The sequence below is a fragment of the Topomyia yanbarensis genome, chromosome 3, assembly GCF_030247195.1.
Source record: "Topomyia yanbarensis strain Yona2022 chromosome 3, ASM3024719v1, whole genome shotgun sequence".
In the NCBI taxonomy this organism is placed as follows: Eukaryota; Metazoa; Arthropoda; class Insecta; order Diptera; family Culicidae; genus Topomyia; species Topomyia yanbarensis.
Genome location: NC_080672.1, coordinates 375,124,026 through 375,137,204, shown reverse-complemented (window position 1 = coordinate 375,137,204; position 13,179 = coordinate 375,124,026). Strand labels below are relative to the sequence as shown.

At 35.7% G+C, this 13,179-nt stretch overlaps 1 protein-coding gene across 3 annotated transcripts in view; it reads left to right on the top strand.

The window, feature by feature from the left end:
- LOC131693686 (probable beta-hexosaminidase fdl) overlaps positions 1 to 13,179 on the top strand; it is a 151,341-nt gene that overhangs the window by 28,700 nt on the left and 109,462 nt on the right. Inside the window, exon 2 of one of the 3 annotated variants that reach the window (XM_058981725.1) lies at positions 9,098 to 9,380. The exons of the other annotated variants lie outside the window; for them this stretch is intronic. The gene's annotated coding sequence lies outside the window, so the exon portion shown is untranslated. The remainder of the gene's footprint in view (positions 1 to 9,097; positions 9,381 to 13,179) is intronic. 3 annotated transcript variants of the gene reach the window in all.

The following is a 13,179-nucleotide window of genomic DNA, read 5'->3' as shown; positions in this document are numbered from 1 at the left end:
AGCTTGACTGTCTTCGATGAAGTCGTAGAACAACACATCTTAGACAAATTTGCTGAAGACACGTAAGATCAATATTTCATACTTTCCATTGCACGAGACGTCTAAATGCAAGCTTTAAAAAACCTGTTTTAATCCACCTAGTGGTGCAATTGTGCCCTTCTCATTTATCCAAACTAATACCTGGTTACGGTCAATATTACATTGTGGAAATGTTTATTACATTCTTATTACACTTGGTAAGCATATATACGATGAGCAAAACCTGTTAAAAACCTGTTTTAATCCACCTAGCGGTGCGATTGTGCCTTTCTCGTTTATCCAAACTATGATTCGATTGCTGCTCCGGCTCGAAGGACCACAAAATGTTCGAGCACGAACTTTTGCCGGCCACCGAAGGTCTTACTTCGCTAGTTATCAAAAAACTAGTACCAAATGTGTGTCCTGAACAATCAGCAAAACACGGAATGCAACGTTCCTTTTTCTGCACTTTGGCCGATTTGTTCCACAGATCCCTCTTCCACCGCGACCAAGGTAAACTAACCCAATAGATCGCCTCCGCCAAAAAACAAAAAACAGCAAAAGTCCAGCAGCTGTGCTGATATCGGCTCACAGTACCTAGCACCAAACCACTAAGTCCACCAAATCGTTGGGGACTTTGAAATTGTTACTGGCTGTCGACGGCTTTTCTTTCTCCAAAAGAAACTGGACACAAGAGAGGAATTCCACGAAGATACGTCCGAAAATCTTTAAAATCGTGACCGACCATCTTAGATTCCAATGAAACTTTACACGTTTCACCGTCATGCAAGACTAAATATTTTCCACAGGTAATAAGATTATTTTGACTCAAGAGCAACTTTTCAAAAGGGCGTAAACGTTTCTACGTGTATGAATTTCAATTTTTTTTGTTCGATTACTGTATTTTATACAGCAAAGCTATCTGAGAACGAGTTACAGGGAATGAATACTCCTGTCTGAAAAAAATATACACTGAAAAAAATGTTGTCATTTTTCAAAAAAATAAAATTTATGATGAAAATTTAAATTGCGAAAAAACCCATTATTTAAATTTTTTATATTTTGTTACCAAAAACCTAAAGAGAAAAGAAACATTTTGAATGTGATTGCATGATGGAGAAAAAATCGGTAAAAAAGTTTTCCTAACAATAACTTCGTACATGTTTTTAAATTTCATACTAATTGACATACAAAATTGTAATTTTATTACAGAATATAATTCTAAGCACCATTTAAAATCAAAATGCATTTAACAAAAATCTTCCAAAATGCGATAGTTTTCGAGATATTTGAAATTTTGCTCTTTCAAAAACAATTAATTCGTGTAATTATGCTCTTTGTAAAAGTTATTCGCGTTACCCCATCAAAAAATGTCAAAAATTTAATGTTTATCGTTTTAAAAACGTAAAAGCAACTTTTTAGTGTATTTGGATCCTGGAGAAGCTTTCAATAAAAAAGTTTTCATAATAACATCTTTTGACATTTTTTTATAATTCTTACTATTTGCAGTGAAAAATATAATTTTCTTTTTGAATATGATTCTAAACGCCATTTTAAATCGAAATGCTCTTAACAAAAAATTTCTAAAATGTAGTAGTTCTCGAGATATTTTAACTTTTGTTTTAACAACACAATTATTTTGTTTTATTACGACCTTTTCATAAGTTAGTCGCGTTTCTCCATCAACAATAATAGGTTTTTCAAAAGGCCCGTAAACTTTCCTGCGACTTTCTCTTTGACATCAAGGCGATATTGTGAAATATTTTAAAGTTACATGAAAACAACCAACATATGATTCAGCTATATAGTTTAATCAACAGACCCTATGGTTAAAATATATTTTGGTTGCTTTCATGTAACTTTCAAATAGTTTACAATATCGCCTTACACGAATTAATTGTTTTTGAAGTAGCAAAATTTCAAATATCTCGAAAACTATCGCATTTTGGAAGATTTTTGTTAAATGCATTTTGATTTTAAATGGTGCTTAGAATTATATTCTGTAATAAAATTACAATTTTGTATGTCAATTAGTATGAAATTTAAAAACATGTACGAAGTTATTGTTAGAAAAACTTTTACCGATTTTTTCTCCATCATGCAATCACAATCAAAATGTTTCTTTTCTCTTTAGGTTTTTGATAACAAAATATAAAAAATTTAAAAAAATGGGTTTTTTCGCAATTGAAATTTTTGTTTTTTTTTGTAAAATGACACAACATTTTTTTTTAGTGTATATTTTTTCGGACAGAAGTATTCATTCCCTGTAACTTGTTCTCAGATAGTTTTGCTGTGTAAAATACAGTAATCGAACAAAAAAAATTGAAATTCATATACGTAGAAACGTTTACGCCCTTTTGAAAAATTACTCTTGTATCAAAATATTCCAATTGCCAGAGAATATCATGGAGATTCATACAGCGAACACACCTGCAAAGTTTCGTTCGAATCGACGATGGTCATATTTTGCGGTCGGCCGGTTTCTCATGGAATCCCTCAAGAGCGACCTTCTAACGCGCGATATAAGGGAATGTAGTCGGGGTTGGGTCGGGTTTGTTTAGAAGCTGATATCTTGTTTCCATGATAATATGTTTTAGCTTGTAGTACACCATTTTGTAGATATATTATGTGGCTTAATGTCTGCGAATGGAAGTTGTTTACTTGCAATTTTAAATAATACTCAGGATAAATTTTCTGTATGACGGCAAAATGGCCAAAAAAATGTGTCTTATAGGTTGGGACACTTCAAACAATTTAAATAATTAAAGACCAATTATACTTTAATGCATTATATTTATTTTTTGGTTAATATTTATTTGTTAATTGGTAATTTAGAATAAGAATAAGTAACTGAAAGACGTATTTACTTCCATTTGACAAAGTTAATCTGACTCACCGTTTTTACATGTAAAACTTGCACGCAATCTTGTACGCATGCATAAGTACATGGTGTCCCAACCTAAGAAAAAAATCCAATCAAGCAAACGGAAACCCCTGATCGGTAATAACATTTCAGTTACTTCTTAACACTTTAGAATTATTTACGTTGCAATTTCGATGAAAAAGATTCAATTTAAAATGGCTCAAAAATCTACACAACAAAAGATTTTTGACACTGCTCAGTGCAGCTGTGACAAGAATGAACTATAACTTCAACTTGGCATAAAAAGTGAGCTACAACCGAGTCTGGTATATGCTAAAAATAACAAATGGCAACACTGCATAGGAACGAAAATATCGAGCTGTCCCAACCTATACAGCGTTCCAACCTATACGACAATCCCCTATTTTTTAACTAACTTATTTTACTTATATAACCAGTCTTGATCAGCTGTGTTTTAATTTCCTCTTTCCCTCTTTCTTTATGTACATATATACAGATCAGATCGCAGCTATGATCACGTCGATCGTTTTCGCTATTCCTTCATCAGCATTGCAGTACTAACACAACAATGCTCGTGTCTATAGTGCTGTTCGTTATGAGCTAATCTTCTCTCGTGTAGTAGTATAACAATATCAATTAATACAAAGGGTGCAAATTTCAAATTTTGCGAATTTACAAATTTATCATTAACCTACACACCTTATTTGAATTACTGGGTACAGTAAAATTTTGCTGGGGTTTTGAACAGCAAACCGTTCGGTAATCAATTCAGTTAAACAATTCGGTTACCGAACTCTCCGCAATCTGTTCTATCCAAACGTCGAAAAATGCTGGTCAGTCAGCAGTTTTCTCTGAAAATGGCGGCTGACAGATGATTTGCTGTACCTGTTTTGTAAGTTTTTGACGATATTCGGTAATGTTGGTACAATTTTGCCGAACAATCAGTCAGTATTTTACTGGATAATGTTAATGTACCGAAAAGAACAGAAGTGATGATAAATTCAGTTAAAAATATTGCGGTTTTTTAGCAAATTATTCGCAAAATTACTGAAAATCGTTAAAAAATTAAAACTTTACTGCAATTTTTTAAACAATTTGCTGACAGCTCGGTAAAAATTTCACTTTACTGTACAAGTCGTCAAAAGAAATTACTGAGCAACTTTTGGCTAGCTTAGTGTGTATGTGCCAAACAAGCTGGTTATATTCAATATAATTGTGGTAATGTTTATTACATTCTTATTATACTTAACAGGTATCCCACGAATACCACGAAAGTCGACGCAGACACACTGTAAACAAAAAAGCACAATCTTTCATTAGCTTAATCAGCATAAGTTCAATGTGGTAATATTGTGGAACGCTGGGGGAATGGTTTGGAAAGGATGTGTGGAGGATATGTCGCAGGTGTGAGGGCGGTCCAAGGGGGGAGGGGGGGGGGGTTGTGTTAGGTGAGGAAGGATGCAGGTGTAAGCGTAAGGGGGTGGGAGGGCGGTCGACAGAATACTCAACTGCATATTTTGTCTTCCATTTGAGATTTGGTTTGAGAAAATTGGGTAAGTCATCACCGAATAACCGATGTGAATTTAATTGTGGAATATGCCCGGAATCCGGAATTGTTGACAATATATTTAAAGACTGTTTGAATGGCAATCAGTGATCTGGACCTACGAATCGAAGTAAATTGGTGACCATTTCAATAGTGTTTAGCCTCTGAAGTATTACGATTGTAACGGTTTATATGGGAAATTCCAGTGTAACCTCACTAACAAACCTATAACTCCGGAACCAAAGTCAAAACCGAACGAAATTCATCAGCAGTCAATGGGATTACTGTATCTTTTATTTGAAGTCAAGTTTGTAAAAGTCGGTCAAGAATTCGCTAGGGAATAGGTTTGATATTAGCTGAGGAAGCAGGCGGGTTCCCTGGGGCCTCAAAAACCGTCATAGGGAGCCAATGTGGTCAAAGCTACTTTGATTGGCTATTAGTGATCTAGACCCGTAAATTCAAGTAATGTTGCACCCATTTTAATATGTTTTACATCATTTGGACATCATGGTGGTTTATATGAGAATTTGCTGTGTGACCGCACTCTTCCACCCGTAACTCCGGAACCGGAAGTCGGATCAATTAAAAAATTAATAGCAGCTTATGGGACCTTTCAGATAAAACTAAGTTTGTGTAAATCGGTTCAGCCGTCTCTGAGAAAATTGTGTGAGTTTTAATGACACACAAACACATACATACACACATACATACACACAAAGACATTTTCCGATCTCGACGAACTGAATCGAATGGTATATGACACTCGGCTCTCCGGGCCTCGGTTAAAAAGTCGATTTTTACAGTGATTGCATAGCCTTTCTTGATATGAGAAAGGCAAAAAGATTAACCAGCGCAAGTTTAATTTTTTTTATTTCGTTTATTTGACACAGCTCATAGCGGTAGCTTAACGGAGCCGTGGATCTTTTACGTGTTTACAATATGTAAATATTAAAAATAAAAACAATTATCATTGATTGTCCGTTGGATCTCGTGCGCGCAACTTTTTATTGCGAGCGGAGACCTTCTTTCGCGGCTCGTTTACTGCTTCATGGGGACCAATGAATTCTCTTCTGTCCTCCACATCAAGGTCATCATCGTTAAAAGTGCCTTGGTGCTCGCGACCAGATGTTCTTTCCTGCTTCTTGCACTTACGGGTCACCAGTGTAAACCCGTCGTCATTCTTACTATCTTCATCACCGATGATCCTTACAGTTGTTTCTGGGGTGCTGGATGCTGTTTTGGCTGTTGTCAATATGGACTGAACAGCGGCCACAAATTTGGCAACCGTTTGTGGTTCAGGTATTGGTATTGAAAACTCTTTTTTAGGTTGGTTTATCGTGGATTCGTTGGCAATCGGTTGAGATGCATTCTCCTCTGTATCTTCCGCGCAAGGTTGTCCGTGGTGTGCTGTTTGATTACAATGCTTGCACGTGGGAGTCTGCCCCTCATGGGTGCATAACGTAGTTTGATTAATAGTTGGTGGGTTTTGAGTTTTATAGTCAAGTGGGAGGGGATAGGTCTTTCGATCCGCATCCTACTACAAAAACGCCGTTAGGAGTACCCGGGAAGAAATTTCTCCACGTATCACGCGTAACTGATTCTACTTCTGCGAATTGCGACATGTATTTTGCGATTAGATCAGGAGGGGTACGTGGTGATAGGTCATGTAACTTTACATCTACATAGTCTTTTTCTATATACACGGGAATCTTAATTACAACTTTATCACTTTGAGCCACGTGCTTCAAGTTGTTCTGCATAACGAAACGTTCAGCTTGTGCTAACGTGTTGAATGATACGAGTACGAAATTACGAAGATGATGATACTGTAGATACATAACCTCCTTGAGCTTAAGCTGCATCTTCACCTTCAGCAGGTATTCCACTTCACGAAAACTCAATCTTATTGAACAGAATTTAAAGTCAACGACCGCTGTGTTGGGTCGGAGCAGAGATTTTTCGTCAACATTACTCATGATGGCAAGAATATATTAATAGTTTCCTTTGTTCTCGAGACAATTCACACTAGATCGAGAGGTTGCTAGTTTTTGTTCACTTGGTTTGATTGTACGTCTGACTTGGGCAGAAGTAGAAAGTAGACTGAGCGTAAGTTTAATATTGTCTTCTTGTTACATTGTCGGGAACCACCTAACTTAGTTTGGCATACGGGGTGGATGAAGGAAATGCAGGTGTCTGAGGTAGGGGAGGGGTGAGAGGGATGAGTGGTTGAGAGAAAGGTGGAGGAAGGAGAGGGTTCAACACTGAACTGCATATTATTCCTGGTACTTGTGACTAGGTTAGTGAAAATTGGTTAAGCCTTGGAATATGCCTGGACCTCAGGACTTCCGCAATTATCAATAGTGAACACTATATTTCAATAACCTTTGATTCGCCATCGGTAATCTAGGGCTGCGATTGGAAGTAATTTGATGTTCATTTCAATAGATTTTTAACCTATAAGGTATTGCTATTATACCGGTTTATATGAGAAATTCCTATGTGACCGCAATAACCAACCTGTAACTCCGTAACCGAAAGTCAGAACTGAACGAAATTCAATAGCTGTCAATGGGAGTATTATGTCTTTCATTTAAAACCAGGTTTGCAAAAGTCGGATAAGAGTTGGCTGGGAAATAGGTGTGACATTAACTCAAAGCTACTTTGATTGGTCACTAGTGATCTAGACGCGCAAATCCAAGTAATGTTGAACGTATTTGAATGTGTATTACATTATCCAGACTTATACCGTTCATATAAGACTAAGTTTATGCTAATCGGTTCAGCCATCTCTGAGAAAATTGAGTGACATTATTTGACACTCGAATTTGTACACGCGAAGTTGCATACATGCTAGCACACGCGACATACAACCACCCACAGGATCAATCATGTGCACGTACAAACGCTCGATCCCTTTGCGGTCATCCACGTGCATCTATGTCCGCGATCTCGCTAAACGAATACGCCTCGATGATCAAGTAAATTTTTTAGCTAGGTGCAGGGAGCCCTTTGAATTGTTATTGAATGAATAAACGAATAGAAAATACACAAACAGCATTAGTATTGGTGATGATGGACAAGCTGTGGCTCATCCCTCGGTAGTCGAAATGTGGAAGGCTTTTCGATAGCTGAAAACGTTAAAGTCGTTGGAAAAGACAGGATTCAGGTCGAACTTCCAAAAATCGTGAGCGACCGGCTGTATGAAGCAATGCACTGTGTGATCGGTATCATCTGGCTGAAAAATGACATGTTTTTAGACTGGTTGGATGGACTTCTCAAGCAACAATTGAGGTCTGATGGCACTCTTGAATTCGCTATTAAACCTTAGAATGTGCTATAAAACCTCAACTGTTACTTGAGTTATATTGCAAATTTCAAGAAGAGGCAAAGACTCTATTGTAATAACTATCGAGGCATAACGATACTTAATGCCGCCTATAGGGTACTCTCCCATGTTCTGTTTAGCAGTTTGCGCCCATTGGCAGAATCTTTTATCGGTGAATACAGACTCGGGTTCCGAGAAGGACGATCAACGGAAAAATTCCGGGAATATAACTAAGGGTTTCATCGTAAAAAAACACTTTTTTGCGATTTTTTTAGAACTTTGCATGAAACGAATTGATCAAACCTTTCGTACATTATAGTGTATCATGTCAATAACATTCTGTAATTTTTCTGCGCAAAAATATCGACAAACGACTCGGTGACGAAGCTTTTTGTAGAACGTCTCTGGATAAAACATGATTAGCGCTGTTACCTGCCATTCAAAAACTACTTAACCAATTTCTTTTACATTCTATGTAAAAAATACCTAACCCCTTCGTTGAGTTTTTGAGATAAATTTTCAATTAAGGAGGTTTTGTACTCATTTTAAGTAGATTTTTTCCGCCTTTTAATGAATAAAAACCTCCTTAATTGAAGAATGTTGACATTGGATTGATAAAAAAACAGTGAGTACAATGAGTGATTCTCTTTGTTCACTTTCTCTTTCGATGTTTACGGTGTTGATTTAGTACTTTTCTCTTATTTTACAGTACAGATCGAATGACAGTAGTTTTGACTAGCATATTATGCAAAGTGTTGAGGGACAAATGTTAAAGCGACCGAATTATTAACGGAAGAGAAAGTAAACAATAAGAGTTACTCATTGTAGATGTCTTTTTGATCTCTCCTCAAGAAATACATTCGTTTATGGTTCGAAGCACCCCAATTGTTCGGTCATGATGACCACGAAGAACACTTTATATAAAAATTGTACAGAGTTGCTGTAGGCTTAAAATTGTACAGAGTTGCTGTAGGTAGGTTGCGTCGTCTTTCTGAATAGAGGGTCATGAATGGATCACGGTTTTAGAAACGTACTAGATTTAGTCTCTCGCATAGCATTTCTTGATCATCGAAATGTTCTCTTTTATGCTTCATTTGCAGATAACAGAAATTTGCGTATTACCAATCTACCACTCAGTATGGCATGTGCTACCAGAAAACAATATTCATGAATCAAACCCGTCTTGATAACACAGTGAAAAATACATTCTTCTCACTCGTCAAAACAAATGCTATGCCCGTTTCTTATGCCATTCGCTGGCCTGCTCCACCCTATTAGAATATTCATCTTCAGAAAAAATTGATCAACTTACTTCTAATTGCAGCTTGCTGAACCCAATGAACTTGGCCCCTCCGCACGACCGCACGGCTCCGATAATAAAATACTCAATTAAAATCGTACACAAGAGTCGAAAAAGTCAAGCAAGTGCAGACGCGTTCTAGCAATCGGACCATCAGTTGGTTAGTTAGTGCATTCCTTAGAAGACCTCGCCGGATGAGCAGATCGGTCGCGGTTGGTGGTTCTTGGCAGCGGATGCTGAATTGATGAATTGACTCTTCCGTGACTTTTGCTGCGTCGCCGGTTCATCCCTCGTCGTTCAGTTTCTTGTGAGTGTTTGTTTTCGATTAATTTCGTGTTTTACCGGCTAGTTGAGCAGTATGTAGTTTTTAGTATTTTTGGAAGAGGCTATTTAGATAGATGGTGCTAATGAGTAGCGCTGTTGCGCTTGCTTAGTAGCTAGTCAACAGTTTTAATTAACATTGGTGCTATAATCGATTTTGGGCATTAACCGTTTATTATTAATCACTATGTTTACCGTTATAATTTGAAATTTAACGCTTATTGTTAAATATTATTTTGTGTTAACAACCCGATCAGAAGGGCATAACTGATTTATAACACCTGGAAATATTTATTTCAAAAATATTTTGAAACAGAACCTGTTATAAATCCGGTTGGTTAGTTGTTAAAACACCATAAAATAAAACAAAAAACTGGCTAATGATAACAAAATTGTAACAAAATTTGATATGATTTTATCAAAGTTAAAACTAAATGAGATATAATTTTTTTCCAAAAGTAGAAACGTCCTCTGTAAGAGAACTGTATTAGATATAATCATCTAATGACAGTGACCTAGTAACAAACGATCAATTCATAAATTGATCGTTTCATAATAGATTGTGTTATAATATTGATAGTATAGAAAACTGTCCGCAATCCATTTTCCATTCCGTTATCTGAATATAACTCCAGTTGTTATAAATAAACCATAGTTATAATAGTGTTATTGTTTTGTTATGCTCTTCTGATCGGGAAGGTTTTGATTACAATGAGATCATTTCAATTCCGTAGTTGTTTCTGATGATTTTCTGACTGTTACCGGTAAATTTAGTGTATTTTTCAGTTCGATATTGTTGTCTAATCCATTTATTATTTATTATTATGTCTTATTTATATGTATACAATTATTGGAACTCTGTTCTGTTTATTTTTCCGAAGTTCTCTAAAGGCTCGAAGGTTTGTGGTGTTTCACCACCATAGACTTCAAATTCGAATGCAATTACATCGACAACTTCATTACATGTTATGTGTGCTGAAAGTATGGAATCTAAGCAAATGATGTTCTAATTTAGAGAAAAACGTGAGATATGTACTAAAGAGTATGAAAACAAATTAAATTCACTAGTATTCACTAGTATTTAGAACAATTTTATGCAAAAAAAATTCAGCACCTCTGAAACTTCGGAATATGAAAGAATGGGCTTTCCCCTTTCATTTGAAACTAAGATCAAAATAATCCGTCGGGGGGTCCAGAGCAACTTGTTTTTTTGAAGTTTTTTTTCGTAACAATATAGGTTTTACTACTGGAGATAGTTCATATTTCTGTCCCTAGATGGTGCTTTATACATTCGAACAAAACTAAAAGTAAGAATTTGATAGAAAATTTAATTGTCTACAAGTTTGTTGACCACTAAAAATTGATCTGAAATCATCCGGAAAAGTTGTTTAAGATTTTAACAAGGTTATATCTAAGATAGTTTCACACGAGGCCTAGTGGTTTGGAAATATGTTTTCTGGCACTTATTACATTACCAAAAAAATAATTGAGTTGAGTGGCATGAAAATATTAGACGGGATTCATTACGTTGACAATTCTAATTGAACTTCTGAAAATAAGGATGTTTGACAGAGTCAGAAAACTATTTGCGCTTTTGGTTTGTAATCTTTCCCGATAGGTTCGAAGGGACTACCATTCATCGGAAGGTATTGCTTGGTTACAAGAGTTTGCTTATATTTATGTTTTATAAAGGGCCATACGTCGTATAATTTAGGTTATGATCGCTTAGGTCAGCTATTATAATTCCGTTCAAGACGAAATGTTGGGACACACCGTTTATAATTTAACGCAAACCACAGCTGTAACTGTCCAAATTAGTGGTTAGCGTGAAACGATTTATTCAAATTTTCACCGCAAAGCATATTGTGGCAGTTGGATTTTACGGCCATTTCCTATTAATTATGCGAGATAGCGTTACTAAATTGATCCTAGATTATGCGATATGTATTACTTTTGAAAACAAAATATGATTTGAGTACAACAATAACCTTATATACATAGAAGTCCTCGAATATATCCCAAAAACGTTTTTAATCCACCTAACAGTGTGATGAGACATTTCTTATAACTCTTATCACTCTCTTCGGATATTATATCGTTTGAGAACATTTAGAACTTGATGCTTCGCGATGTTTTTGATAACACATACTACATGGGATAGTGGCAGGACTCAGAGAATCTCTCAAATCAGCATAGGACAACATCAGTGCTAGAAATCTCAAACCAAATCAATGGAAAAGCGAAAAAATGGCCCCTAAAATAGACATACCAACGAATTATTGTTATTGCTCTGTTAATAAAATATCTATATTGTGATGGGAAAACTGAATTTTCCTAAAGGGGTTATATATTGTACTGAGCCAAAAAAAATCGAAATTTTTTTTTGAATCGATTTGAAGTTTATACTTTACTCAAATTTCCAACGCGACTGAGAACTAAGAAATCAACGCTTTTTCTTGAAAAGGGCGATACTAGCAGTGATACCATTCAAAGAAAATCAACAGTGAATATTTCCAGACTTGGTTTTATTTCCTATTTAAGAACGATTGTGTTTTTTTTACATCCTAGATTGCATGATTCAGTGATCGAAACCCAAAACTTCATAAAGTATTTGAAATTATTAAATTAAAATTTGTTTTTGCTATTAAAATTGACAAAATGATAGTATCGCCCCTTTGGCGATTGTTTACTTTTTCGGTCCCACCTATCAGCATTGAAGTATCGCCCTTACGTTTTTTTCAATAACTACCGTTCTACACCACCGATTTCGTCCGTGTTTTTTCAATAGCGATCATTGTTACTATTTACAGCTGGTATCAGCTTGATAATCCTAAAAAAATACGAAAATAACAGTTTCGCCTCTAAACTGCTAGCAAACAAAGTATCGCCCTGTTTGTTTGCATGGAGCGTGGAGGGTGAAACTTTAAATAAACAAACAAAAATACAGTTTCGCCCGTTGTATTTTTTGCTGTAGTTTAAGAAAGCAATATCGTAGAATCAAAATTTTTAGGTTAATTTGTTGCATTTCAAAGCCCTCATTCGCATGTATGAAAAAAACCCTATGTTTACATTTGTAAGTATCGCCCTTTTCACAAAAAAGCGTTGAAATTAAATCGCAGCTCCTGATATCACGCTATCTCTGAAGTGCATGCGTGCATAGTTCCAAATTTTACTTCGACATCGACTTTTTCTAAAGGTGACTTCCCAGTAGTATCCTTGATTTGAATTATTATCGCTAATCCTAATGCCAAAGAACAAATAAAAACCTCACGAAAACGAACCGTTTGGGAAAATCATCATCATTACTGGAATTTTCATTTTCACGAAACTTTTCGATAACCTTCCGTCACTTGCGTTAATGCACTGGGTGCACAGTGCTCTGAAAATCTAGCGAAATCGTCTTAGGGCACCAGCGGGTCTAATTCAGAACTATCTGCGCGGCGAGTTAAATCTGTAAAGAATACTAAAAATTAATTTCTATTCCATAATTTTCAGTTTAGCAATTCGAGAGGTCGTGCTCACCGCAAGCCATGAAAAATAGACTACGTTGTGAAGCGATGGTCACTATTTATTAAAAAATTTCAAATAGTTTATAATTTTCACAAACTTATTAGGAAAAATTGTTTAATAAGCTTTCGTAATATTGTGTAGGAAAAAGCTGAAAATTTCAGTATTTTCTCTATCTGCAACATATAAACCCTTAAGTATACCAATTAATTGGTATACGAATTGGAATAGGTTCGCCAAATTTTGGAAGAAGTATATAAAATAACCCCTTGAAAACT